Below are 26,017 nucleotides of genomic sequence, written 5' to 3'. Positions count from 1 at the left end.
GCTGACAAACCACACTAGATATGCTGTTCTTGAAAACATCTCATCTGTCTAGTAGCATCCTACCGCCTTCTTGATATACATGTCCCTCTATTCTGCGTTTACTGAATTAGCAATCTGAATTCTGGAGAATTTCAGTAATCGCATGCAGAACATTCTCTGCCAGGGCTGTGTATAATTAAACGTGCAAATGTTACAGTAAAGACTGACTGCACAACCTTTACTGTAATACATATTAAGTCAAAAAAGACCACTGTGATCATCTAGCCTGAGCTGCATTAAAAAAAACCCACAAACCATAGGACTTACTTGTATTAATTCCCGCCCAAAGTTCAACAGATTACTTTGACTAAATCATCCTTATTTTTCAAGATTACCAGCACTGAGGAATCTACCACAATCATTAGCAGTTCCAGTGAGTAAAAAAATAATAATAATTAAAAAATCCTTAATTGTAGTCTGAATTAGTCTGGTTTTTATTACCTCACTTGCTAAGCTACAGTCATTTGATTTTCTTTAATCTGCAAAACTGAACAATCTGTTCTGGAATATCAGTTACTTTATCTCAAATGTTTCCATTTAGTTTACCAAAGACAATATTAAGGGATGGCTTGATTACTGGCTGGAAATACCACTTGAGCTTACTTTTCCTAAGCTGTGCCTCCAGTCTTTCATGATAAAGCATGTGTCCAAAGTCCTGTATCATTCTTTTAGGTCTTCCATATACCCTTTTCAATTTTTCTGCATCCTCCTTGAAGCGCAGTTGCCAGAACCAAGTTCAGTATTTGAGTAGTGATCACAGCATTAACAACCGCAGAAGGAATGTAATTCGACAGCTGCTTGATATTCCCCTTGCCCATTCATCCAAGACTACCTTCATTCTTTTGTCTCCCCTTGACACTGGCAGCTGATTATAGCATGACCCTTCAAAACTCTTTTAGAAGTCTGTGCTTTGTGAGGGAAGAATAAGGCAGTCTGTAAATAGAACCTACAAATAGTTTCTACGTAGTGATTTTTCTTTTGCTATTTATCCTATTTTTCTACTTTATTACCTCAGATCTTCGAGAGATCTGGAATATGCCCATGGACGTGTATGAGACTTCTACAGGAACTGATCTAGTGTCAGGGAGCTTAATTACATTTATATGGAATATATCGGTTTTAGAATTACCGCGATGGGTTTTTTCCTGCTGTTTCCCTCATGAACACCTAAAACACCGCATACTATTTCTGCAGTTTCAAGTGAGGAAGGAGTTGGTAGGATATGAATGCCTAGCCCCCCTATATGCATTCTTGGCTTCCATCTGCTTTGTGATGCTTTTTTGATTCACAGTTAAGCTGTACTCTAGTCTAACATTTGAATCAAATGTCTATTGTAGGGAAATCACAATTATATTACCTTACGAACATTGTCAGCTTATATCGCCATTTCTGCTGATGCACTGGTCCTCATTCAAGGTTTTGTGTCATCTAGTTAAATTACTTTTGTAATGAGTTTCTCCTCTCTCTGCTCCCTGTCCTTTCTTCTGGTTGCCCTGAACGTAGAACTAACAAAAACTTCTAGCTGCAGCATTTTATACCAGCTGAAGTCGGTACTTAGCAACAGTGAGATCATAACTTGAATTTCAGTTCAGTGGGTACTAAATGGGTGTTTTTATATAACAGCACCTAGGATATGGGCCTAGAAAACATACCTGGCGACCTTCCAGTCTTCCGTCTTGCACTTACAAAGAGAAAGCTTTTGAAATTGTACCAGTAAGTCCATCTACATAAGATTAACAATAATCAAGCCATTTCTCTAGGATTAGGTGACTAATTCCAGCCAGTCAACTTGTAATGCAAGTATACCTGGTTTTAGCCTGATGAGCTTTTACATATAGCCAAATTCTGGAAATAATTACTAGTCAAAAAAATGTAAATTTAACATTACAGAAGTGAAAAAAGAGCAATTAAGGTTTTCTAAATTTAAATAAGCTTTCTTGGGTTTTAAACATAATCTGATTTCAAGGGAAAGACCTTTTTTTCCTTGCTTCATGCAAATTCACAGGTGTAAATTCAGAATTTCCACAATAACTATACAGGATTCAAATTGTGACCCCTTAAATTAGCAGGAATGCTTGCCAGTGCCTTCAGTGGAAACATGGAGTCAGAAACAGACCAAGGTATTCTCTATCTGAATACTGATACAGCGTTATTTAAATGTGTGGAAGATTTCAACATCTTCAGTATTAAGAAAATGAATTGCCTTTTGACTTCATATTGTGGAGATGGAAGAATGCATCTCAAGAGTATTTACATATGGTTTTCCTTCTGATATCTTAAGGAGTGAAAAATCATACTCAAAACATTTTTAACAGTGGCAAAAAATCTACTACTAGAAAGTTGTCCTGACTTTGCAGCTAGTTTTCATACAAACAAGTTTTCTTACATTTAAGACACTTCAACATTTGGATAAAGCATGAAAAATATCTTAGTGGATACCATGTACAACAGAGTAGGAACTATGCTAGTCTGAACCCATTTAAACATAGTTTTTCTGGTAAGAAGTAATATTTGGCTGGCCAGCACAGACTCAGTGGAACTATTTTACATGCTATACTCTATACTAAGTGAGGTTTGTCTTCCAGAGCAGACAGTGACCTGAATTCCAAGGAAAATATTTAGAATTTCATACCAGAACTTGTACTCTAGATTCTTCTCCACAATCCTCCTGTGATTTCTTTTCAGTGTACACAAGTTTCTTCTTATTCTGAAATTTATCTTCTATCTGGAGTTTTGATCAATTCCTTGTGCTTGTGAGATAAGCAGGAACATGCAAAGAAAAAATAAGAGACAATGAAAAAATATGAATACAAAACCTTGCTAACTCAGAAACAGAAGTGTTGCAGAGAAAAGCACAAGCATAAGACCTAAAAACCAAAAGAGTGCAAACGTGTTTAAATAGACAGCAACTCCAGCCCCCCAAACTGAAAATATTTAGTACCTACTTGCTCACAGGAAAACAGCTTTGAAAAAAACCTCTTAGTTGTTAAGCCTAATAGTCTCTTGTGCAGGTAATTGCAATGCAGTTCACTCCTGCAGGGACCTCCTAACTATTAAGGTACTTCAAACTGGTATCCTGCAAAGACCTGATCTACTGCCTTTCCTCTAGAGAAGGAAACATCTCCTGCATCTGTGCATGGTCCAAAAAAAAGTACAAGCTGCTAAAGCAACTATTCTATCATAGAGTTTTCTTTCTATGTTGTAGCTCTCAAAAAAGTTCTGGAGCTCCTGCTCCATGCTCTGTTTCTGGGTATACTACACTGATTAATTTTGGTACATGGTGGGACAAGAGCAGCAACTACACAGTCAGCAGTTGGATTTCCCTGCCCTGTTTAGCTATATAGCTTATATGGAACCACTCCTTTCCTGTATTTGGTATAGGTCCAGGGACTGAGGCATGCAGAGCTGGTGACTTCCAAGTGAGAGTTGCTCATGATAACATGATAAAATGAGCAATGATGGAGTATCAGGTTTTTTAGCCACTATTTAAAACCCGTGCAGCCCACAAGATACATAGAAATGAGCGATTAAAAAGAAAAGTTACTATAGTTTAGCAGCTAAATTAACATATGGGATGCATTGTAACACTTCATATAACACCTGTCAGATATCTAAGTCACAATCATTAATGCCAAAATTTTGCCACTCACTTTTAGAGCAATACCACACTAAGTTGTCTGATCTACTCTGACCTACAAAGAGCTCCTGCAGCACAAGCTCCTGAGACATCTATCAACACAGGATGCTCAGCAATATTTATGCTTTTCTTACTGGTAGGAAAGCACAGGAATCAACATTTAACTGTCAATCGCCACTTTCAAGGAACGTGTAGATTTATTGCTGTGAGCAAGGTAAATCTCACCCACTCCAATAAGCAGGATCCATAACATCCCACTCACCGAGGCATAAAAGAAGGTTCTGCATTGTCCAGGTTTAAGTATTGTGGGCTTCTCTCTACAGTTACACTAGTTCTGTCCTAAACTCTGCCTGTCTCTTCCCGCAAATACCATATTCAGAACTCATCCGTAAGATCACTGTCACAGCTTCCTAAAAAACAGTTTGTTTGTTTGTTTTAATAAAGTATTTTTAATGAATCTTGTTTGCGCTAATGACAAGAAAAGTTGCAAGCTGGGTCTACTAGCAGTCAGATAAATCTATGCTGTAAGCTGACTAGAAACCACATTCTGGTGTTACCATGGCACTGAGCCACAGCTAATATACTCTGTCTTGATATTACACTAACCATAGGCAGATATCTTCTCAGTTTCTTCAAGCTCAGGCAGCAGAAGCTTATATCTGCTTAAAATCATGTAGATGTGCCCCAATGCGTATTTAGTTTAAGGAATAAAATAGCACCTTTGTACCTCCAAGCAGCATATCCCAAGTACGTTATGGAAAAATACACCTGTGACTAGTGCCTCTTCCTGAAGCCGATTTGTCTATTACTTTCCTTTGTCTAAATACACAACCTTTAGGCAAAACCAATCTTTTCTATATCTCCATGAAGCCAAACTCAACAGAACTCCATATCTAGATGGGGCCTTCCGAGGTTAGTATAACTTCAGTAAAAATTACAGGCTCCAAAAGAGTTGAAGAAAAAAACCTGTGCCTTTGCATATGTGAACTGTAACACTGGTTTGAATACTATGAATGTATATTTCCTACCAAACAACCTAGTACAAAAGGCAGTTATGCTTTTTTTTTTTATTTAACTCCCAGGTGTTTGATATCACACACATGCATACCCACTCATTCCTCTAGTATTTCAATGCTCCCCAAATAGTAAAAAAAGGATCTTCCCCACAGCCTATTCAACAGGACAACACTGCTAGGCATAACTTACATATACAGAAACAGGAGACATAGAAATCTAGGTCCAAACTGTCCCAAGTACTCTTTAGTTCCATACACCTGATTTAAGTTTTAAGGTTCAATTTTTCAGGACACTCAGGACTCTAAATAGTTGTCGTGGTTTAACCCCAGCCAGCAACTAAGCACCACAGAGCTCCTCGCTCACTCCCCCCACCCCAGTGGGATGGGGGAGAGAATTGGAAGGGTGAAAGTCAGAAAACTTGTGGGTTGAGATAAGAACAGTTTAATAATTGAAGTAAAATGAAATAGAATAGTAGTAATAGTAGTAATAATAATAATATTATAATAGAGTAATAATATACAAAGCACGTGATACACTATACAATTGCTCACCACCTGCTGACCGATGCCCAGCATGTCCCTGAGCAACGATCACTGCCTGCCGGCCAGCTCTCCCCAGTTTATATACTGAGCATGATGTCATATGGTATGGAATAGCCCTTTGGCCAGTTTGGGTCAGCTGTCCTGGCTGTGCCTCCTCCCAGCTTCTTGTGCACCGGGCAGAGCATGGGAAGCTGAAAAGTCCTTGACTAATGTAAGCACTACTTAGCAACAACTACAACATCAGTGTGTTGTCAACATTATTCTCATACTAAATCCAAAACACAGCACTATACCAGCTACTATGTCTATGACATAGACAGCGGGATCAAGTGCACCCTCAGCAAGTTTGCAGATGACACCAAGCTGAGCAGTGCAGTCGACACGCCTGAGGGACGGGATGCCATCCAGAGGGACCTGGACAGGCTGGAGAGGTGGGCCTGTGTGAACCTCATGAGGTTCAGCAAGGACAAGTGCAGGGTCCTGCACTTGGGTCAGGGCAATCCCCGGTATCAGTACAGGCTGGGAGATGAAGGGGTTGCATGCAGCCCTGCCAAGAAGGACTTGCGGGTACTGATAGACGAAAAGCTAGACGTGAGCCGGCAATGTGCTCTTGCAGCCCAGAAAGCCAACCGTATCCTGGGCTGCATCAAAAGAAGTGTGGCCAGCAGGTCAAGGGAGGTGATTCTGCCCCTCTACTCCGCTCTGGTGAGACCCCACCTGGAGTACTGCATCCAGCTCTGGAGTCCTCAGCATGGGAAAGACATGGACCTGTTGGACCGGGTCCAGAGGAGGGCCACAAAAATGATCAGAGGGATGGAGCACCTCTCTTATGAGGAAAGGCTGAAAGAGCTGGGGTGGTTCAGCCTGGAGAAGAGAAGGCTGCGGGAAGACCTTATTGCAGCCTTCCAGTACTTAAAGGGGGGGCTTATAAGAAAGATGGGGACAGGCTTTTTAGCAGGGCCAGTAGTGATAGGACAAGGGGTAATGGTTTTAAACTGAAAGAGGGTAGATTCAGACTGGATATAAGGAAGAAATTTTTTACAATGAGGGTGGTGAAACACTGGAACGGGTTGCCCAGAGAGGTGGTAGATGCCCTGTCCTTGGAAACATTCAAGGCGAGGCTGGATGGGGGTCAGAGCAACCTGATCTAGTTGTAGGTGTCCCTGCCAATTGCAGGGGGGATGGACTAGATGACCTTTAAAGGTCCCTTCCATCCCAAAGCATTCTATGATTCTATGATTCTACTAGGAAGAAAAATCAACTCTATCCCAACTGAAACCAAGACAACAGTAAACAACTCAGTTTCACACGATTTTAGCTGTACTGATGTCAGAACACCAGCAAATTTGGCTACGTGTCTCACAAATGTTAAAAAATGAATGACCATCTGTGAACCCCTGACCTATATTACCTACCCAGCATAAAACAGTCATTTAGCATCCAAGATGGGCAGAAACTAGTCCTCCAAGGCAGCATTCAACTTCCCTAAGCTGAGACCATTCTTTGTCTTCCTGCATTCCCCTGTGTCCATTCTACACTCTACTGCAGACAACTCCTACTGAGAAATCCCCACACACTTTACAACTGTGCAGTGAATAAAGGGGTGCTGGGGAAAAAGCCTTTTAAGAACAGAATTGAAGAGCACTACAATGGATAAATTATGGTCACACCAACAGCCTAAAATAAGAAATGTCCTAACATTTTATCCCTTTAGCCTTAAAATAGCTATATTAGAACAGTCTAATTTTTATATTTAACCATGCCCAAAATACAGGAATTCTACTGCAGAGTCACTATGACTCTGTGCCATGTGAGTTGTCAGCAGCTTGACTTCTGCACCCGCCAAACAGACCTCACATGTATGAATAAACAGAATCAATACCAAACCAGCAAGCACTGAAGGGAAGAGATGTTCTTTGCCTGCTGTTCTCTCTGCTATTTGCTGATACCAGAGGAAAGAACAGGCTTAGGAAATATGCTCTCTACTGGTTTTGGACACCCTACCCTCCCCTGAGCAGGGGACCCTTCCAGATCACTCAACATCCATCTCCACATTTCCCTGCGCCTAGACCTTCCTAATGGTTTTCTAACTTCCTTTACTCTCTGATACTTGCAAACAGAAGCCGCTTGCAATTCTCACTCCTCTGCAGAGCAGTCACCTCTTCTTTCTCCTTCATGATGTCTGTGCCTCTAACAGTCAAAGCAGAGCTAATCTACTCCTTTTTAATACTTGTATCGGAGTCCACATTGGGATTCAAGGAGAAACAATGACAGTGAAAGTTCTACTCAACTACTTGGCTGTAGATGCTGTCTTTGGAAAATGTCGCTGCCAAACTCTCACCAGCCTCTTCTAAAAACATACATAATATTAAATTTCTTTTCAAAGGTTTATACTTAGATCAAACACTTCTATTTTCACAAGAACAGGAAAAAATACATTCATAATACAAGGACAATAATTAAGCCAAATTTGAAGTCCTGGCTTAATGAAAAGGTTACAAAAATTCGTTTAACTGGGCAAAATGACAACTTTTTCCTAATCTTGTTCTTGGAATTATTTAATAACTGACAATTTTATAAGCAATTCAAGGCAAGGTCCACGGTAACTTAACTATGTTAGGTAAAAGCAGTACTTGTGGTTAGGCTTTCCTGTGTCTACAGGCATATTCAATATTAGCATAAAGTCAAACGGATCAACTGAAGTACAAGTTACAGCAGTTTTCATCAGCTAAGGCTAAAGTTCTAAATTATTTATATTTTTATGGATTCTGCCTTGGATTCATGAGACCCAAGACACTTCCTTTGAAAACATAGAGTAAAAATGACATGGTAAGCAGCTATCATCAGTGGTAGGAAATATAGGAAATTTCTTTTCAGGCAGCACATTAGCTGTCAATGTTATCACATATCACCCCCTCAAAAAGATGGAAACTGTTCATTGAAATGCTCAATGTTAAGCAGATCTTTGCAAATATTCTTTATATATCAGAGGTGCTTGAGAAATCTAGGTATAGGACAGCTAGATGGGGGGAGAGGGGAGGGTTCTCCACTGCCAAGAAAGAAGTCTGATGCCGAGTCTGCACCTAGTAGTCCAGAACCAGAGAACACTGAACTTGCTCCACCAACTCATGTCCATGTGACCCAAACTCATTTCTAGTCCAGCAGCCTAGGAAGTATCCAAGAAAGGAAGACCAGAGATTACCTTAAATAAACATTAAAGAACTGCTTTCTTAATGTACACTGTTCGATTCATGCTGTTCTTCTGTCAATGTAATTACACACAAATTAGCAAGACCTCTAGGTAACAGAATGAATTCCATGAGAACATTTTTCATCAGAAAAATTCCACCTCTCACTTCTCAGTCCTGACCACCAATTCAAACCTGGAAACAAGGATTCATACATCTTGTAGATATCAAAAATGATAGACTTATTGGAGATACTGCCTCTACTGCATGATGACACTCCAGCTAAAGCCTTCAGTGTTCTGGTCGTGATGACCCATTTTCTTTCTGCCCATGATGGAGCACTACCTCACAACTTCTCCCTATACTAATATCCCCTTTGTTTTGCAGGCGATAACCACACTTTTCCCTCAAATTAGCTACTTGATTGCCATAATTACAATAAACTCAAAGCAAATATTCCCAACTTGTCCTAAATCTACAGTTAACTGAACAGCAGAGCTGATCTAACCGAGCAGTTGTACCAGAAAAGGGAAGCACCACTCTTGGAGCTTGCTGATCCATCTATTAAGTCCATTTAACACGCTAGCCCAGTAGAAAACTTGGTTTTATTACTTTCTTGCTGGGTTAGTGAAACTTAATTTATTTAGTGGTTCAATGACTGCCAAGGCTCAGACAGCATAAGAGAGAGTAGCAGCACTTCCCCTGTTCAATAGCAGTGCCTATAGATGTCTTCTGAAACCACACATTTAGTTCAAGGTTTGCTGCTATTGTTTTGAGACCTGAAGAAGGGCTTGTGTGCCCAACAGTTTGTGTGTTTTTCCCTATTGTATTAGTTGATGTAATAAGAGCTATTATACCTTGAGAAGCCAGATGTTATAGAAAAGCTCCTCTGTTACAAGTTTGTCACTGGTTTCATCCAGCTTCACGCTGAATTCACTGGAAAAGCTCCTCTGCAATTAATGGAAATTTTGAATTGTAGACTAATCCCATGTAAATTTACATTCTAAATTTTCAGCAATGAATACACAAAAGATACACATCAATAGTAGATTTTAAACACTTGCCTGTATGAGGCACCATCATTGAGTACATCATTTCAAATAAATCCATTTGCATTCTGTGATCACTGTCCGCACAAAACACTTGCAAATTTTGGTAAATACATATTTGGGATGAAAGCATGAAAATTTACTTTATCTATGATATATCAAAAGAGTTAAGATGGAAAGCTGAAAAATATTGGTTTGATTAAGCAGCTCTTCAAAATCACTTTGTATGCAGGGAAATTCTACAGCCAGAATCAACCAAGAGTACTTAGTCAAAATATCATTTATATCACATAAAGGATCTTTTGTCTCTGCAGCTAGTACTGATGATTCTTCAAAAAAGTAAATAACAATTTTACAAAACCATGAAAGAAAGAAACATCTTTAACTTCATTCAATCCACACATTGGCTATTAAGAGCTGATCTTCCATCTGAAAAAAAGAACTGTGTTTTCATTATGAAATTAATCAAGAGCCTGGTTTCTTACATATTCCATTCTTCTTCTTGAGGGAGGAAATAAATATAATTGCACTTGCTTTAATTAGTGGTGATGCTTCACTAAGAATCACTCAAGACTTTTCTCTCAAGATCAACTATTTTTTTGTGGTGGAGAGAATTTATCTGTCTGTCAGATCTGATCAGTAGTAACGAGCACTGAAATCTATCTTCAGAATATTTAATTTTTGGATTCTATTACTTTAATGTGCTTTGTTAGTACACAAAGATTTTAACAGGTGTAACACAATGCAGAAAGTCATCTGAAAAATTCTATCTAAGAAGCTTACATAAACAGATAATCCCAGCACATTTTACATCCCAAAGAAAAGTGATAATTTCTCTTTCGGGGACTTTGAACACATACTGTAATAATCTAATAAACAGACTTTGCAATCCAAATTAAATTAATAAGGTGATAATATTTTACCAGTATCGTTAAAAAGAAGAACCAGAACTAGGAAGCACAATGCAGTCTTCTGCTATTGAAAGGAACTCCAGTGCTTTTTCTTTCTTCTACGTAGAGCTTCAGATTCAGGAAATTAGTATCTTGTTATAGGTCATGTCATCAGTTTTACATTGTATTATTACATCAGCAACTGCTAAGGAAACAGTGTTAAGTCTTGGAGACCTGCTTTTATGAATCAAGCCCTGCTATTGATCAAGGCCAGTAAGCGCTATCACTGTACTGACAAAGCTAAAATAGGAATTACGACCATACAAATAATTTCAATCTGCAGGTACTTCCTTTCTGCATCACAAATTCACAGACTATGAAAAATGCAGCAATTAGGAGAATGCCGAGACTGGAAATTGAGACTGTTACCTAACAGTAACTTTTTCATGGGTTAGGATGCTCAGTGAAAGCTACAAGACAACCGGGGCAGAATACACACTATGGCCTATGTTCTTGTCTTATGTTAGGGGTTTTTTTAAAAGCTCTTATTTACATGAATTATCCCCATTTTAAAATGACTGAACACAAAAATGAAATATCCATAGGCAGATGATAACATAAAAATTAATTCAAGTGTGTTCTCATACATCCACACTATCTGTATGAATAAATTTTAAAATACTTTGATTTCTTATATGATGGTAGAAACTTTTAAAAAATGTAAATGTTAATGCATATTAAAATGTTCCATTATATAGTTCTAAAGAGAAATGTCAGATATTCTACTTCTGCAAATTAGTGTGTCAGCTGCAGCCACTGGGAAATATATGTTACTGTCTCAAAAAGGCATAAAATGATGTTGTAGGATCTATATGATCCATATGATCATACAACTACTAGTTCACGGTTGTTGCAAACTAAGTTGGGTATTTTCTTGTTTTGCTTGGTAAAATGGAATTCATTAGTACTGACTGAAACTGCTACAGAACAATTATATTAGTCCTGAAAAAGTAAACCATGAACATTAATACTTCTAAAGACCACTGCCAAGAGAAATTAATGTAAGTGTACCAGGTAACACTACATTGAATATCCATATATTTCCTATACTCTGATACAGTGCAAATGTGAAATCACCCTTGTAATTACAAGGTGAAGATAAATTGTGTCTCTGTCATCAAGTTATAACCACAGCATTTGGTTCCTCACGGAAGAAGTCAATTGTAGCAATTTCATCTGTCTATAATCAGTGTAAGCAGTCTCTAACTCCGCATCTCTGTGAAGGGAACCAGGATAGCTCAGGTACAAAAAGAACTGTGTGATTCTAAGTCCACAACTGAAGAAACCTCTACTCGGGGTACCACAGGGTATTTTGACTACATAAGAAAATCACAAATATTTTTTTTTAAGAAGGACCAGAAGATACTATGAAAATTACAACCAATCTGTCCCTTACAGAAGTTCGTCACATTTGGGAATTCCTGTGAGATTTCTCCTGCTGATCTATGTTAAAACACAACTGAAGTCTTACTTTTCTTAGGGCTTAATTTTGCTCTTGGTAGCATTCATGGTCTCCCTCACTAGAGCTTTACATGCGTCACAAAAAAGTGAATTTAGATTTGTTATTCTCTTTCATTTGTACAGTTGTCTATTTGGAGTCATATTTTACTTATAGTGTTGGTCTTTGGACAAATGTTCTATTAAAACTGCGGAATTGTTTTGGTTTTTCTTTGCACTGGGATAGAAACACAGTCAAGATTCAAGCAAAAACATCTAAAATGAAAACTACTATTTATTACTTATTTCCATAGAGACCGGAAGCCAAATCAGCCAGGATACTGAAGCGCTGCAAATTTTACAAATACAGAATGAATGACAAAGTGTTCCCCAAGAGCTCATAATACAAAAACTAAGCTGTAACAGGTGAACTAAAGAAGTGTGCAGGGTGGAGTTTGGAAGATAGGAATAATAAACTGGATGCAAGCAATTCTACGGCAATTACAAACTACGACCCTCCCTGCTGGTATCAGATTGTACTCACTGATTCAGCTGTCTGCTATCCATAAGCATAGAGCCATAGATTTTTTCTAAGGAAGCAGATAACTGCCAGAAAGTTGCCAGAAACAATGCATCTTTGTCAGAAAATAATTTTGTAATGCTGCCATCAATAATATGCATAGAATGAATCATACCCATGAATCAGGAAAAAACCACAGCTTCACCATGTAGGTCCCAACACTATTTCTTGGCTCATCTCCATTAGTGATTTAGTGTGTAGGAAGGGTTCTTTTTTATAAGAATTTGCTTCTAGTAGAAGTGGTATGACTACAAAGTGGTTTTCCTCCTTGTGGAAGAACCAATACTGAAGCTGTGCACAAGGGGTCACCAAAGGCACCCCATTTGCAGTGTGGATACCTGGTTCTTCAGCAGTCCTTGCTCAATGCCCATGTGGTACACTCTTTAAAACAACTAGTGCAAACTCAACTGCCAGTGAAGATTCAACGTAGGAAAGCGGTTCTTGAACCAGAACAGACGGCAACAACTTGAAGCCTGGTGCCTCCCTCTTTGCGATGCATCAGTCAGTAATATAACAGTATCTTAAGGAAGTGAAGATCCTCCCAATAATTTTACTCTCATCTTTAACCTCTTCTGAGAGAGTAATCTTTTCCTAGCTAGGTCTTTTATGAAAACAGAATTATTATGGCAAATTAGCAGACTATTTTTTTAATTTCAGCCAAACCTCAAAACACATACAAAACAATGACAAGAAAGAAATGACCAATGCACAGTAGCAAATGAACAGTTTGGCCAGATGTTAGGAAAACTGCCGGGACATGCATGAGTTCAACTATTAATAATGGGATAAATGGTTTCAGCTTTAGGTAACCAGTCAAAATTATTTGTTTCACATGTAAGAACTAATAGTGACAGCTGTTGAGACCACAGTGCTCAAGTCACACTACGTATCTTTCATTCCAGAAGCGTCCTACACTTGGCAGTGGACAAATTTTATTTTATAAGCAATAATTAAGATAGAGACAGTAACACTGATATTTCCCACATGCACACATGCAGCTAGATATACACAGTCTTGTCATGGCATGGTGGAGCTCGCTGCCAGTGCTACACTTGCTCTGCTCATCATGGGCTTCAGTCTCAAAGTCTGTCAAGCTATTACTTTTCATGGTACTACATTTACTGCAAAAACATAAAGAGAAAAACACAATAATCAGGGAAATAAGCTTCACTGTAGGAAATATCTAAGGCACTATCCATCAACAGTCAAGAACAGATTAGCTACAACTCTAATACACAAAGCGATACAAAGTGATACACCTTGGTATAGTATCAACTTTTTCTAACTATTTTCTTAATATTTTAAATAGTGAGACTAGTAATAGAAATTAAACTTCTTCCCAGACAACTGCAACGAATGTTTTTAACCTAGGATTTGGGGAGCAAACAACCCCCAGGCCAACGTGCACTTGAGGCCAAGTTTTCAATAGCTGAGGAAAGGATTCTCTTTATCAAGACCAGCAGCATGTCCTTCTACAGGAACAGTTGAAAACTTTGCTTGGGAATGCTGCATCTGTCTAGAAAGGGTCTTTAAAGCAAAAACTGCGAAAAGGAAAGAATCTGTGGGTTGTTTTTTTTTCCCGTTAGGATGTTAACCATTCATTTCCAGTTGAGACAGCTGAAAGGACGTATGAAGGTGCTGTTGGCATCAGTCTTTCAGAGCACAGAATCTGCAAAGCAGGTGGTAACTTGAGCTATTTTTTGAGAAAAGTGCTATTCATTTCAAATAAACATTATAACTTCATGTCTTTTTTTTCTTTTTGACAAAAGGCAGTGTAAGATTTGATACATATTCATAAATTTATCATGCTAAGAACCAAGCCTATGTATCCCAACATAGCAAAAAACAAGATACAAAGTTCAGACCCTCCACTTCTATCTGCATAGCGCTCCACTGTTCTCAAAGTTCTGCTGTGCATCCTACAGTAATCTGCTTATCAATCCTAAAAATGGAGCCGCACAGAAGCAACCTTAAACCAATCCATTTTATCTCACTTTATTTTGCACATTCTGCAGGCTTAAAAGTGAAACCTAGAATTTTTCACTTCTGCTTTGAAGCCCAGAGTGCATATAGAGCAGGGGAAAGTGGCTGGAGCAGAGTGGTGAGTCCACTTTCAGTGTTACTTGCTTTACTGCTTTCAGCTGAGGTCTAGGCACATAGAATGCCATACACACTGTATGTTTCTATCTTCTTTGTAAGGAAATTAAATAAAAGAGGATGAATGCTATTTGACTGATGATTTAAATGCACAAATAAAATAGTATTTTTTCCTGTTTGTTAACTTGACCACCCAATATACCTAACTTAAGAGAATCTCTATTACAAACTGTGTTCACAGTCACATGCAGTCTTAACCTGGTTAACTTCAGAATCTTCTGGTAGTGAGGTGTTAAAAGCTGCACAATGAACCCTGAAGTAATACCGTTTTCCCACACTTAGCTGCTCCAGTCCTGTAATTAATGCTATAAAATTGTTTTTGAAGTGCCAGTGCACTCAGTTCTAGACAAACAAAAATGGTAACATGCCCTTTCTCCCCCACAGTAACAAATACCCAAACCAGCCCTTTCCATGACTGATTTATTCCTCCATTCCTGTTTGGAGAATGACTGGAAGTACAAAACACGGCCAGCGAGATAAAGGATACCTGATGCCAAAGGAGACAGAATGGTTTACCAGTAAGACATACAAAGATCTTCATGTACTTTTATACTGTAAAACCAAGTGCTTGTATGTGTAAAGCACTACCTCCCTGCTGTAAACAGTGACTTCATTTCTTGACAGTGTCAGGTATGCTGAGAAGAAAAGAGGAATTAATCTTGTAAAGTTCATAGTTCTGCCTCTGAACAGGGAGAGATAGACATGTCAAGAAAACGTGGAGGATGGAAATTCCACTTTGGAAGCAAGTCAGAGTTGAAACAAAAACTATATATAGGACCCAGCCTCAGTCCCATTTAAAACAGCAACAGGCAAGAGGATCAGGAACAGGAGTCTACCTAGGTACAACTCTAACGTGTTTATTAAATAAACTGGCTTAATTTGTTTTCCAAATACGTATTTATATATATTTTACTCTAACAGAGACTAACTATTTTTGGTTAACAAAACTAAGCAAAAGAAATCCCAGATTAAAAGCATCCAGGATCTGCCTCTGGCTTCAGGGTATGGACATAGCGCAATACCATTGAAGGGGGCTTTGTTTAAATTTTATTTTAAATTAATACACTTTGAATAACACAATTACTTAACTTTTACCATTAACATCCCCCTTTTGAGAATTTGGCTAAAATAAAGGGTAGCAAGTTGACACAGAAAGAGGTTACCATTCAACCACTGAGCCAGAAAAACTGCAATTGAGTGTTGCAAAACTTTCACAGTTCACAGACTCGCCCCAGGAAACCTGGTGGGTTTCTGAGCACTGTCTATACTACCTACATCCCATTGCGTATCAGAAACTGATGCTACCCTTTCACGAGCTACAGGAACAACTATGCTCCCTCACAGTTGTGTGTGTGTGAGAGTATGAGAGATGATTCACTTGCTTTTATTCCATGGAACTGATGATTCATTCAATCGTCTCCAGATCATGGTAACATCCTAAATATGCACATAAAGGAAGCAAAATTCAAGTTCTTAAACTTTGTTATGCTCAAATGTTTATTTTTTTTGAGAGAGAGAGAAAAGAAGAACGGAGAGGAACCAGAACAGGTTACGCTTCTGCTCAAAGGCAAGGTTTGGGAAACACACCCAACCCACGTGTAAAACGAGCTGCCGTATTTCACCGGCGGGCTGCGAGGCTCGCTCCCCGCCGCGCCCGGGCGGCCCGCGCCGGGCCAGGGCTGCACCCTCGGCTCCGGTACCCGGGGCGGGGAAGGCACGGCGGACCGGTGTGCGTGTGTGTGTGTGTGTGTGTGTGCGTGTGTGTGTGTGTGCGTGTGTGTGTGTGCGTGTGTCCTCGCCCGCCACACAGAGGACTTGTGCCTCTCCTCCTCCGGTGACATCTTATATAATAAGCCAAGCTAATCACGACGGAAGCGAGCCAAACTGCCACGGAGCATTAGCCAGGGATAATTACCCGCAGGAACAGATGCTGTGGACCAGACCCTACTCCTCGCTAACTAGCCGCCCAGGCGCCTTGCTAGAAAAATCCTCGCAGGGGTGGCAGCGGCTCCCGCAGCAGCCAGACGCCAAGCGCTCGTCACCCAGCCGCGCGGCGCGGCGCGCCGTCCCCCTCAGGAAGCTGCACGCATCGCCAACGGCAGCAGCCGCTCCCGAGCGCATTCCGCCGTCCCCGCCGGCAGCCAGCACCGCCGCCCTGCCCGCGCCGCGGCCGCCTCCCCCCTCAGCGGCAAATTTGAGGAGAAAGTTACTCGGCGGCCCCTGCCCCTCGCGGCCCCGCTGCCCGCCGCCGCCGCAGCGCAGTTCAAGAGCAATGTCACGTTCAACAACTTGTTATGACACATGATCCCCCCCCCCCCCCCGCACGCACCCACACCCCGCCGCCGCCTGCCTGCCCGGCGGCCCCCGCCCGCCCCTGCCGCCGGCCGGCTCGGCGGGCCCCTTACCTTCCCCCCGGAGAGGCCACGGGCACCCGCGGGCGTGTGCGGGAGTGGGGTGCGTGTGGCAGCGCGGGCGGCGCCGGCTGGGCGGGCGGGCGGGCGGGCGGGCGGGGGGAGGGGAGGGCGGTTGGGCGGCGGGAGCGCGCGCCTCGCCGGAGTTGTTGGCGGGCGGCGGGGGAGGCTGCGGGGCGGCGCGGGGAGCGGGCGGGAGCGGCGCGGAGGGGAGAGCAGGGGGCGGAGGAGTTCCCCGGGGCTTGTTTACGCATTGCCGCCCCGCTCGGTGCACGCACTTCACTCTCTGATTGGACACAAACTGGGGCACAGCCTGGCTCGGGCGCTGCCGGCCCGGCCGCGCAGGGGGCTCCGGCGCCGCTCGGCCGCCACCGGAGCCCCCGCTGCGCTGCGCCGCGGCGGGGCACGGGGCGCGCCGCCGACCGCCCACCCGCCCGCCGCCCCGCGGGCTCTGCCAGCGCCCGCCGCCGCCAACCACCCTCCCTCAGACGCTGCCCGGCCGCCGCCTCCGCGCATGCTCGGCGCGCTGGCGGCGTCCCGGGAGGCGCATGCGTCCCCGCCGCTGCGCATGCCCGCTGAGGCGACGAGGCTGGCGCTCAGCCTTTGCCCGTTCTCTGCCCTCGCCCGCCGCCGGAGGCCGGGGGCGGGGAGGCTGTGGGAGCGCGGGGCGGCGGGCTCGTTTCGGGGAGCTCGGCTCAGCGGCGCCGCACGAGCGTCGTCCGCCCGTCTCTGACGGGGGGGGGGAAGGACGCGACCGAGCGGGGACCGGCGGAGTTGCCCGCCGTGGCGGCCGCGGCTCCGCTCCCCTGGAGGCGTTATGTAACCGGTGGTCGGTGCCGCGGGCCGGCCGGGGGCTGCGGGCCGCCGCCTCTGTGCCCGTCCGTAGTAGGGAGGCGGCGTTAGTGCCACCGCTTCTGTCAGCGGTACCGGGTGGGAAGGGAGGGCCTCGCCTCGGGGGTGCTCTCCTCGTTGTTGACGTGGCTGCCTTTCCCTGCCGGGGAGATGGATCTGCTCTCCGGCTCCTGCCCGAGGAGCGGCCCCGCCATGTAGCGGGAGCGGCCCGGGAGCAGCGCTGCCCCTTTCCCGCCCGTCCCCAGCAGGTGCCTCCCCGTCCTGGAGGTTCAGTTCGTGACAAGAGCACAACGTTACCAGTCAGTGAGGAAAGGGAGCCGTTCTTCTCATGCTCTTAGCGCATCGGAATCAGGAGAACTTCAAAGTTTGGGTGGTACGCAGGCACAGCGTATCAGGTGTGCAGCGTGCGTCTTCAGGCAGCAAGGGTTACTGTTCTGTCAACAACTGCTGCACCGAAATACTGTGTAATTCCTGTTTGTGTAGGCTAAAGGCCATTGCAGCAATGGGTTTTTTCTCCTTAGTTTATTTCTGCTGTGCTGATTGTGACTCATATCTGATCCTTGGTAATTTCCAGTGGAAGAAATAATTTTAACCAAGGAATTAATGAGAACATAACACGATTGTATGACATTATTCATGTATTCATTAATTCTAATTAAGCAACTCCTCACCGTTCCTTTTACTCCCATCCCACTGTCAACAATGGCAATAAATGTAATATCAAAATATATGCCACAAGAGCTCTTTGCAACAGGAATCCCCAATTTGCACTCTCAGTATGCACCACAGGAATTTCCCTGACTAATTTTTAGATGAGTAAGCTGCTCAATCAAGTTTTCCTGAGGTTTAATAGTAAAGCACTCAACTTCTTCATGCTGGTAACAGAATCAATATTCCCTGTAACCTGCTTCATATTGCCTCTTGCATGAATTTTGGGATAAGGCCCCTTGCTAGAACCGTTACCCTGCAAGCCAGTAGAGCAGCTGGCCAGCAGTCAGGACTGCTGATGCTAACTTGCAGCTGAGCATTCACCTGCAAGTTAGCACCTTTCACGAGTTCAACTTTTTTCTTAGATAGAAAGCAGGAGAGTGGTTTTGAAAGGTTCACTTTAATCTATTGATGATGCTTTCTAAGTAGCATTGCATTAAAAAACAAAACAAAACAAAACATCTAGGGAAGAGTTCTCTTCTGCCTACTTACTTACATCTTTTTCCCTTTTAGCTACTTCAAGCCTCCCTGGGAGCACTTACCAGGATATCTGAGTTTGAGATGCCTTAGCATCATCTGACCAGGTCGCAGCATCACATTTATTTAGACATCAATGTGCGCTGTCAGTAAGTGGATATTCCGAGGCTTTGCTGGTCAGACTAGTGTTCATCTTGACCGTCAGGTCAGCTGTTGGTTATAATTGGGTTTGTGATAATCAGGCAGATTTGTGATATCAGAGCAGTGCATCCAACTCCTTTGAGTTTATAGTCAATTGGGGTCACACAATGCACAGAATATTTTTAGAGATTAAAAGAAACTTCACTGAAAATAAACTGGATCTCTATACTTTAAGCTATTGCATCAGGCTCACTGAAAAACTCAGACATCTCTGGATTGTTTTACCTGGGTCCTATCCTTAAAGGTTTTGGGGGGATTGGTTTGGGGGGCTGGGGGACAGGGTTGGTGAGTAAAACTGACTACAAGCTTTCATTTGCAGAAAATAGAGAAATTCTAGATCATGAAAGAACAGCTCCAGAGAGAGACAATAGTTCTCACTAGCGTCTTTGTTTATCTGAAAAAAGGGCAGAAAAAGAACAAATTCCTTCCTAGTCCTTCCTGTACATGAAGGTATTTGAGCACTCAGTGATTTTACTGGAAAACAAATCCTGCATTAAAACTCCTGAGAGCTCCCCTGTTTCTAGGAGGCATAATAGTACCAAATTGTAACAGCTAGGGAGGGGACTCTCAGTGAGGAACAACTGATGCCTGCACTGGAGTCACGGAAGAAACCACAGGAGAAGGTAAAGATATTCTACAAGTAGAAAATGTAGCTACCAATGATGGTCTAGACGTGGCAGGACAGAGCTCAGAGTAGATTAACTTTCTTTACTGGGACAGCAAGGAAGGCATACAATAAAACCAATGCAAAACACAATTCAGTATTAAGACTGTTTTCTCACCAAATGTTCTCTGTCTACCTAAATGATGGGTTTCCCCTTTCAAGGTTTTCTTCACAGCCAAGAGGGTCACAGAGTTAAATGTAAGTACATATATATAATATATAATTGTAAATTTAGATAAAAGCTTATCTTCTCACATGTTTGGCTCCTAGGAGACACCAAATAGCAAGAGACTAATAATCAAAGCAGAAGAGCTGGCACCACTCTCTCTCTTCGTTGGAATGTAAGACATAAAGTTCTAAATCCATTAAGTGGCTGTGAAAACCTCAACTACAGATCCCAGTTTTATTTTATACCTTAGATGATACTGAATTGTTAGTGTAAATAGCTTTTACAGCTTCACAGTAGACTTTGCATACAGCAGAAAAGGGTTTGTCTGGTTCAAGACTCAGTTTTCTAATTATATTTCTTTCACTTCCTCTGCTGATTTTATTTCTAGTAGAGTGAGGAGCCTTAAACTACTCCCTGGGGCTCTCTTCTTGATCCCGAGCTTTTTAACATGTAGGTGTTTCCTTAAGATGATAGCTTTTATAAGCTCTCAGTTAATTGTGATGAGAGCAACAGCCACATCTGGATCTCCTGATGATGCATCTTTGGAGAACTGTCATGAATGTGGTTCTCAACTGTAAAATATGTGGTTAGGAAATATTTTTTAAAACCAAAAATAAGCAAAATCAAAGTGTTTAACTTGGTTCTCAGCAGTTGCTACATTTAGCGTTGTAAGTTAACTTACAAGTCATTAGCAGATTCTGCCTGTCAAATAAGCCCACATGATTTCCACTGAAGGACAAGCCATAACCTTTGGGTATACGTTTATCTTTCAGATCCCTGGCTCTCAATTTCTGACTTAATATACATAAGTCCCAGCAGGTGTCCTCCCTACCTCCTCAGGAATATTGGCAGGGTACATTTTTCCGTTTCCAAAGCTTACATAGGAATTGCAGTTCATGGCTTTAAAATATCTAGCATTAATTATGCAGCTTTCTTATGAGCTAGGACTTCTTGCCAGAGCGAGTGATGAATCCCTCTCTCCCTTTCATCCAGAATTTGACTACTAAGCTATCTTGTTTCGCAGAGTACTAGGGCAGTCCATGATGACTTCCATTTGAAAAGAGAGCATCACCACTCCTAACTCCCTATTTAGAACCATTATGATATTTTAAATACTGTTTTACATCCTGATTTTGCATTTCAGGGATTTCAGTTTCATTTGTTGTATATGTTACTGTGTCATATGCAATAGGCTCTCCAAGCAAGGTTATCAGTTGTTTACTGGTCAGCTATAGGCATCCTTGGGTTTTAGTTTTACTGACCATAGCTTAGTTGTACTCTGATTCCAGAGGATCTCATAGCAACAGTGAGAATAAATTGTGAATTCTGCTTTTTGGTGGATATTTTCAACTTGAACATTGTTTTAGTTCTATTATATGAATACTGAAACACACTGTGGTGGATTGACCGTGGTTGGACATCAGGTGCCCACCAAAGCCGCTCTATCACTCCCCCTCCTCAGCTGGACAGGGGAGAGAAAACATAATGAAAGGCTCGTGGGTCGAGATAAGGACAGGGAGAGATCATTCACCATTTCCTATCACAGGCAAAACAGACCATTCTTGGGGAAATTAGTTTAATTTATTACCAATCAGATCAGAGTAAGGTAATGAGAAAATAAAAAGTAAATCTTAAAACACCTTCCTCCCACCCCTCCCTTCTTCCCAGGCTTAACTTCACTCCTGATTTCTCTACCTCCTCCCCCCGAGCGGCACAGGGGGACGGGGAATGGGGGTTGCGGTCAGTTCATCACATGCTGTCTCGGCCGCTCCTTCCTCCTCAGGGGGAGGACTCCTCACACTCTTCCCCTGCTCCAGCGTGGGGTCCCTCCCACAGGAGACAGTCCTCCATGAAGGGCTCCAATGTGAGTCCTTCCCACGGGCTGCAGTTCTTCATGAACTGCTCCAGCGTGGGTCCCTTCCACGGGGTGCAGTCCTTCAGGAGCAGACTGCTCCAGCGTGGGTCCCCCAAGGCGGTCACAAGTCCTGCCAGCAAACCTGCTCCAGCGTGGGCTCCTCTCTCCACAGGTCCTGCCAGGAGCCTGCACCAGCGTGGACTTACCACGGGGTCACAGCCTCCTTCAGGCATTCACCTGCTCTGGTGTGGGGTCCTCCGCGGGCTGCAGGTGGATCTCTGCTCTGCTGTGGAGCTCCATGGGCTGCAGGGGGACAGCCTGCCTCACCATGGGCTTCACCAGGGGCTGCAGGGGAATCTTTGCTCCAGTGCCTGGAGCGCCTCCTCCCCCTCCTTCTTCACTGACCTTGGTGTCTGCAGAGTTGTTTCTCTCACATATTCTCAATCCCCTCTCTGGCTGCAGTTGCACAGGTTTTGTTTGGGTTTTTTTCCCCCTTCTTAAATATGTTATCACAAAGGTGCTACCACCACCACTGATGGACTTGGCCTTGGCCAGCAGTGGGTCCATCTTGGAGCCAGGTGGCTTTGGCTCTATCAGACGGAGGGGAAGTTTCTAGCAGCTTCTCACAGAAGCCACCCCACCGCTACCAAAACCTTGCCACGCAAACCCAGTACACACAGTAACATATGAATTACACGGCAGAAAGCAAGTGCTCTCTTGCCTTTGGACTAGACTGAGACAGTTTTCACTCAGTGGTAGAGGGGAAGGAAGAGGTGTAAAACACCTGCCCAGCCTGGCTTCAGCTCCAGCAGGAGAAGGAGTTGCCAGATGATCTCTCTATCTTCTGTCAGCTTGAATAGCTGCCTAATTACAAAGTCAGTACAGAGCCTACCACAAGAAAATGTAAGAGTTTACTTTCTCCTCAGGACAAAGCTGTTGAGATCAGTATTAAACAGCATGTTTAATATCATTTATTGGTGCATTGTAAATATGTAAATAAATGACAAACATCTAAGTACCAGCCAGCATCTGGTACTAAAGACAAACCTCTTCAGTGTTGGAGCAGATCATAAGCACAGCTACAGCAACATCGGGGCTAGACCCTCAACTGGGCGTTCAGCACTCCTGCAGAGGCAGCAGTCTCTCCACGGACCTGCTCTAGCACTTCGAGGCAACTCGTATCTCCTCTCCAGTCACACTGTTCCAGAAACTTTCTCTACTTCCTTCCTTTTCACTACTATTTTTTTTTTTTTAACTAAACCACACTCTGTACCTTAGTATTATTGTGAAGCATTTCAGTTTTAATGTCAGAGAAAGGTGTTTCCCAGCAGTAGTTCGAATTTCATCATTTTATGCAATATGAACTAAGGTATAATTACATTATATAAGAGACTATTACAACATGTCATTTTGTAGGCGGGATAAAATACCTGTGAGTGACTATGGGCAATCTCCCTCCAAAATGGAGAAGGGTAGAGACAGGTTGTCTCCTAGTAATGAGCTGTATAGTTTCACACTGGGGAATTCTGCTCATAGAGAATTGCAAGAGTAGATTTTAATAGACTAAACTATTAACATTCTGTACGAGTGGGTTGGCAGGACAGGATTGATACCTGTGCTCAATAATCACAGCAGCTGTTTCTGAGGAAGTCTCCTTTCCATCAGTGAGGAGACAATCACTTATCAAGAGATTCAGAGCATAATTACTGAATGGAGTCAATCCTTTAGCAGCCCAGAGACCACGCTAGACAGTCACTTTTATGCTGCTGAATGGAATAAATGAAGTAAAGGAGGATGGCAGAGCAAAGTCTCCAGGAACACTTTTTCTCTGCATTTACAGATGGGGACATAACTGTTCTGTAGCCTGTGGTGTGCAAAACAGTTCACAAGTGAATTGAGAGAAGTAGCTGCTCAGGAGGAGGAGATGAAATTGGATACCTAAATTTGGATCATGTGCATGCCCTACCATGTAAACTTTTTTGGATTATCCTAAAGAAAAATATTTCCTGCATTGAGTCTCTATTTTCTTTTGATGGTGTTGATTTGAGCCTATGTTGAAGTAAAAGAAAGTAGGGGAGTAGACTTTTTTTTTTTAAAGATCCCTAGAAATCAGTTTAAATTTCTGGAGTTTCTAAAACACCTGCAGTGGGTCTTGCTGGCAATATGAACAATAAGATAAATTACAACCAATCAAGTTCATGTATTACACCAATTTCTAAATTAGAACTCAAAATCCGTAAGGTCACAAGTGTTTCATCTGGTATGTTTTGTCACGGTCCTCACTGGGGCATCTAAACATGTTAGTACTAAAAGGACAAATATATTTTTAAGTTTGATTTGTATGTCAGCTAGAACATAGGAATAAAGATTTTTAAAAGGTAGAGAGAAAAAAAAGTCTGCTTACACAGTATTTATTTTCAGTCTAGCCTGTGGACTTTGTTGAAAACAAGCAAGTTGTAAGGGGTTTATATATTTATGATGGAGCAGCTGAGATCTCCATGTAGATAACTAGTGCTGTGGATACTGGAGATTTCCTTTATGATGGGATGCAGCAGTACAAGGAGACAAGGAAAAAGAAAGATTTGTATGGCAGATCCATCCCACAGTTCAGAGATCTTCCTTGAATTTCTTTAAAAAGAAGCAGCCGCTAAGATCTATTCCCACAGGATAGAGCACAGATGGATTGAAAAGTTCCTGTACAAGAAAGAGCTTTTGTAATTGTTAAGGCTCAGCCTGGTGAATACGTAGGATGATACAGCACACAACATTGTATAAAAAAAATCTATTTTTTAGGACATACTAAAATGCACAGTATAAAACTACGTTTTTTCTGCCCCATAGCATGAGCATATTTTATACATTTTTTTTATCCCCTCTGCATGTGCCTGATGGCACCATCACTTGGAACACAGTAACAGTCCTTATAAACTTCTTCCCAGACAGCAGGGATCCAGCAGTTTTTAATCCTGAATGATTTTTAAAACTATTATAAAACCATATGTGAGCAGCCCAAACAGTTACTATTGAGAGCTTAAATTATTATTAGGCAATATATATATTTTGAAAACAAGTCAGTGAAAGATTTACTTATCAGACAGTAGTGTACTAGTATATTTTCTTGGCAAACATGGAAAAGATTTTCAACCAAGAGATAAAGAAGGAGAATTTGACAGACTGCTCCTTACACTTCTAATCAGAATGGTTACCAGGATATTTTGGTTTATCAAATGCATAAAAATTCTCCTACTATGTGAAAATTTTCACTCATTAAAAGATGAAGAGTCTATAGCTGCAAATCCATGCAGAAAAAAATACAGTGCTTTCATAATTTGATTTGTCATATTCAAACCATATGCATAGTTCTGTAATGGTATATTGAGCATTATTTATTTTTATCTCATTTTATTTAATGACGTGCATGATCTCTTTATTTTTTAGTTCTCCTATTTACAGATGAGTTTATAGCAAACTGAAAGTGTTTAAGTCACATGTCCAATTGTAATTTCTCCTGACTTCACTCTGCTTAGGCAGAGCTGCCTCCATCTTGGCAGCTGGGCTACAGCTTCATGGTAGGCAATGAAAGTTATCACAGGTGGCTGTTATTTGTTCAAGGCAGACATGTCAACACCTTGGACTGCTATATTGAATACTCCACAGAAAACCTTAAATATCCTGTCCTTTCAATTAATTTTCAACTTTGCATATGAAAAGCTGGCGTAAGTATGGCTGCTAGGAAACATGGGGACACCCTGACATTCCTCAAAAAACTGCATACAGTTGCATACAAAAAACTGCAATTGCCTGTAAGGTAGTCAAAGAGAGACCACAGAATTACAGGAACACTCTGTCAGATTAGTGAAAAGAAGTTTCTTGCCAGAGGAGTGTGCCTGAGACACTCATCTCTCACCTCTGGATAACGAGTCTGTAAAGACTAGGGGAGGGAGGCCACACAAAAGTACTTCTCTCATCACATACCCCCTTCCTGCTGTTTTTAAATATGAATTACTTTCTTTGTAAGCCAACACGTTGTTTTTTGAGCAGCAGGACTGCGGCCGCCTGTTCCCTACCCATTTTTGTCCTATAG

General features: G+C 42.2%; 1 protein-coding gene across 5 annotated transcripts in view; it reads right to left on the bottom strand.

Moving 5' to 3' along the window:
- PCGF5 (polycomb group ring finger 5) overlaps positions 1–17,492 on the bottom strand; it is a 75,155-nt gene extending 57,663 nt beyond the window's left edge. For 2 of the 5 annotated variants that reach the window (XM_087764999.1, XM_087764996.1), the window contains exons 1-2: positions 17,002–17,492; positions 2,672–2,789 (exon numbers count right to left, since the gene is read on the bottom strand). The gene's annotated coding sequence lies outside the window, so the exon portion shown is untranslated. Of the gene's footprint in view, positions 1–2,671; positions 2,790–9,280; positions 9,300–17,001 lie in introns of those variants that run through there. The other 3 variants (XM_087765003.1, XM_087764998.1, XM_087765002.1) reach the window with 3 other exon arrangements.
- Between the last annotated feature and the right edge of the window lie 8,525 nt (positions 17,493–26,017).

Source organism: Nipponia nippon, unplaced genomic scaffold (assembly GCF_047370975.1).
Source record: "Nipponia nippon isolate SJK-2023a ecotype South Korea unplaced genomic scaffold, ASM4737097v1 scaffold_3, whole genome shotgun sequence".
In the NCBI taxonomy this organism is placed as follows: domain Eukaryota; kingdom Metazoa; phylum Chordata; class Aves; order Pelecaniformes; family Threskiornithidae; genus Nipponia; species Nipponia nippon.
This window is presented reverse-complemented; position numbering and strand designations above follow the sequence as displayed.